Source organism: Rosa chinensis, chromosome 2, assembly GCF_002994745.2.
Source record: "Rosa chinensis cultivar Old Blush chromosome 2, RchiOBHm-V2, whole genome shotgun sequence".
Taxonomy (NCBI): domain Eukaryota; kingdom Viridiplantae; phylum Streptophyta; class Magnoliopsida; order Rosales; family Rosaceae; genus Rosa; species Rosa chinensis.
This window is the reverse complement of record NC_037089.1, coordinates 65,634,199-65,638,493: the sequence shown is the minus strand read 5'-3', so window position 1 is coordinate 65,638,493 and position 4,295 is coordinate 65,634,199. Positions and strand designations below refer to the sequence as shown.

At 36.6% G+C, this 4,295-nt stretch overlaps 1 long non-coding RNA gene across 1 annotated transcript; it reads right to left on the bottom strand.

Annotated features, from left to right (window-relative positions):
- Positions 1-457: 457 nt before the first annotated feature.
- Positions 458-1,714, bottom strand: LOC121051786. Its single transcript, XR_005806927.1, has 2 exons — positions 1,133-1,714; positions 458-789 (listed from the first exon to the last, which is right to left on the bottom strand). It is a non-coding gene; the product is annotated as an uncharacterized LOC121051786 (long non-coding RNA).
- Positions 1,715-4,295: the final 2,581 nt, after the last annotated feature.

The window sequence follows — 4,295 nt, the reverse complement described above, 5'->3', positions numbered from 1 at the left end:
TTGGTGCAAGTGCACGGCGGTGCTCTGAATAATCTATCTTCGGAAACAGAATCTATAAATTAATTTAAAGAATTGCATATACGGTGTTGATCTGTACTACTTTTCAGTTGAATGCAAAACAAACACAATTCTGCTCCTATCAAATTAAGGCATACTACACATTTCTTCATGCTATTCATATATATGCATGATATTAGCTCAGTACTTAGGTAAAGATCATATGCTTCCTATTGTCTCTAGATCTTTTGAAGCTGCTGGTGCTTTTGAGGACTTTGTAGAGAGTGATTATGGGGAAGTTGATTGTATCCATCCACTCTGTGAACCAGCTGTGAACCAACTCTGCTTTACAGTCCTACACATGGTTGATCTTTTATTCTATGTCTGGAAGATATCAAGTAACATAAAACACTTCCTAATTACAATTGTTCTAGGATCTAGGGGACTGAAAAATGCTCTATAATAAAAGACTAATTTTAAAATTTTATTCCAAGCCTTACGCTGATCCAGTGACCGTCAAAAGAAATTGGCCTAAACAATATCAAGCAACACTTCTTTTTCATTTCATTCATAATAATGAACCCCGCAGCAATGCGCGGGCAATCTTGCTAGTCTCTAACTAAACTCCGTTCATCTCTTTGTTCATCAACCACATCCACCATTCGCCACCGCCTTCGGGGGTGTTACTGGCACAATCCCTCCACTTGTCTGGCACTATCACCTCCGCAAGCTTCTTCTCACCATAAACACAACCAATTCAATCCAATTGGAACCTCGATCGATATTCAAAAACTGCATAATTCAATTGACAGGCATCGGAGCAGAAGAAGAAAATACAGAGAGTTGAATCAAAATGCATATTTCCACTGATGCCTTTCTAGGCCAAATTACAGAGCTTAGATACTTCAAGTTCAAGAGAGCACGTGGGTGCACAAAACTGCTCTTTGATTGATACATAAGGGACAAAATGATGAGCTTAAGTAGGTACAAGGAATGAAGCACTTAAGAAGAAGACAAGGTGCAGATGGACTTTGGGTTTAAGATTGCCACATCGATTTCGATCTCTACTTTCAATTTTTTGGAGAAAGATAACAACTTTGTAGATAAATTGATCATGGATTAAGAGGGAACTTACACTTCTCTCACACCATATTTTCTGGTTGCGCTTCAAATTGGGATTTTCAATTTGGGGAAGGAAACCCTAATTTGAATTTTTGGGGATTTTGGGATTCTGCTAGTTGGTCTTGCAGTTCAACTCGTGTTTTAGGCTTCTGCAAATTTGTTGCCCCGATGATAGTTGTTACCATCACTTCCGACGCGGTGGTTCCCTTACCTCCTCCGTCACTGACAAGATGAAGGCGCGACAGAGCGCCCGATGTCCGAGTGATCTCAAAGCTTGGGATCCCAGGCAGGAGGCAGAGGCGCTCGAAGTGAGGTCTGTTGGGTCTTGGGTTTGAGACGGCGGCACCGGTGGTGGCTGTGGTTGTTGAAGAATCACTCCAATGGAGCTTTCAGATGACAGAAGCTGGACATTGGCAAGAGAGGGGTAAAACGGGCATAGAAAATATGGACAAGAGGAAAGAGAACGTGTTTGCTGCCTTTAAGCTTTTATCAAATTAAAAACTGCCACATGGCTGAGCGGCTCACACACACTCAACTGAGTGTGTATGTAGCACTCCCGGACTCCCCTTAGAATGTTAGCTATGAACACTAAAGGCATGTCTATACAAACAATTAATGGAGCTCTTTTTATTTGTATCAAATTAACTTTAAACTAATACTGTCGTTTTTTTATAGAACCTACTTAACTTGAGCTACCTTAATTTGATTGGCTTTGGTTTAATTAACTAGTTATTTCGTCAAATAAAGTCGATATTATTACATTGCAAATACGCATATATGTAGAGCAATATTGCAACTTTCATGAATGATAATTAATGTTGTAATAATTAAATTCTTTACCCTAGATTGTTGCATATATAGATATCATATTTTAATTACGGGTAACCTAGGTTAGCGACACCCTTCAAGTCTACATGAAGTTCAAATTTTTCCACAGTTTTTGAGGGATTTAAATCTAGGTTTGAGACATATGAAGAGATAGTTAATGGTGGAGTTGAGGATGCATGGTAATCTACAATTATACTACGTACGGTACGTACATTTTTCATCACCAGTATTCTAGTAATATCCTATCCATATGTAAGGAACCTCTGTACACACATGATTTCTTTTTGGTTAATGTACACACATGATTAAGTTGTCATTAAATCTAGAACGAGCGACTTGTCCAAAACATGATGGAAAATGATTGTGAAGTAGGTCCAGGTGGATATGCTAACCTGAGAAACCCCTGGGCAATATCTAACCCATGACTTTTACAATATTAAACAAAAAATTATCATTTTGATCATTCATCAATGACTTAATCGATAATTTGGTTACACTTTATTTTTAAAAATATCACTTTTTTTTTTTTACAATGGAGGCAAGAAGCCCAAACAAGAAAATACAAACTAGCAAAGATGACTTTTACAGACTTGCCGAGGTCTAGAAACACCTAAAATATCATCAAGCAAGGCTTCTGCAACTAAACTAGGAGGACTTTGAAAAGTGCAAATCTCAGAAGCATGCTACACACTTTCTTTGGCAAGGATATCAGCAATCACATTACCCTCTCTATGTATGTGCTTGAGGTTCAGAATATCAAATTGACTCATCAGCATTTTGCAGTTAAGAAGAACAGTTCCAAGAGGATGTAAATCCACGTTCTCACTATTCAATAGTGTCACCAAATTTGCAGAATCAGAATCAACATTTAACTCGTTGATATGTAAAGCAATGGCAAGCTGCAGTCCACGAAATTAACCCCAAGCTTCAGCCTGAAGCACCTCACCTGTCCCAATGTTCAACATGAAACCACTCAGAGGCGGAAGGAGGCAGAGGCCTACTGGGTCCCGTGCCCCACTTTTATTTTATAAAATAAAATACTATGTATACATATAATTTACTAATATTATATTAAAGATAGATTTTGATATATGTTTTTAAACTAATTCCCACCTGATGGACCCAATATTCACTACTTCACGTGCTCCTTTTTTTTCTTGTTTTTCATATATTATATAATATTTTTATTTTCTAATATATAGTAGAATTAATTATAATTAATGATTCTTATTTCTTCTTACTTACAGATTTTTAACATCATAATATGTATATATATTGTTAAGTAACAATTCTCGGCCAATTCTTTTCCAAATAATATTGTCACAGTAGTTTCTGTTGATTCTCACTACTCCTATTTTGAATGAAAATAAATGTGTCTTTTATGTGCATTATTTGCTCATCAACTACAATTAAATCTGGTAGCAGTGACAAAAAATCACAATTTGGTTTCATATTCTACTATGAACATTGTGAAGACTCATTTACACATTTGAACGAGTGACGAGTTTATGAATAATTGTTTGATTTCATATATTGAGAAAGATATGTTTACTAGTACAGATGATGAGACTATCATGAAATGATTTCAAAATATGAAATTTCGTTGAGAATAATTACAATTATATATAATAGATAGAACTTACACTTAATGATTTTGTATGTTTTGATATTTGTTTTTTCAGTGCCCTAGTAGACTTAAATTTCTGACTCCGCCACTGAAACCACTAATCCACTCACCATTAGAATTCCTTATAACTCCCCCAGCACCAATTAGACCATTAGAGGAGTGAGAACCATCAACATTCAGTTTGAAACAGCCAATTCAAGGCTTGCACCAAGAGATCATTTCAGTGTGCATAAAATTTTGATTATGAGATTTGCAACTTGCAGTACTCCACTCAGAGGCATAGTTCAAAATAGCTGTAGGAATATTGTATGGCATAAAGGAGGGCTCAAAAATCATCTTGCATCTCCACTTCCATATGAACCAAATGCAAAAAACAAAGAAAATATTCCGTTGTAGATTTCCAAAGAAACACTTTTTTTGCTTCAAATTCGCAGTAATCCACTCCCTCCATCCTAAGGTAAAGGTAGCCTTCATAGTTGCAGGGATACTAAAAGTCATCCAAACCTGTTTAGCATTGGTACAATCACGCAACAAATGAGCCACGTCTTCCTGGATATCGGGACAAAAAGCACAATTGGGGTTGGTAGCAATGCTTCTTCTGAATCTCTGGTCATTAGTTAATAACCTACCATGCACAACAATCCAAAGAAAAGTCTTCAATTTAGGGGGAAGGGCATATGACCATATCTCCTTCCATCTAAAATTTTGATCACTTTGATCC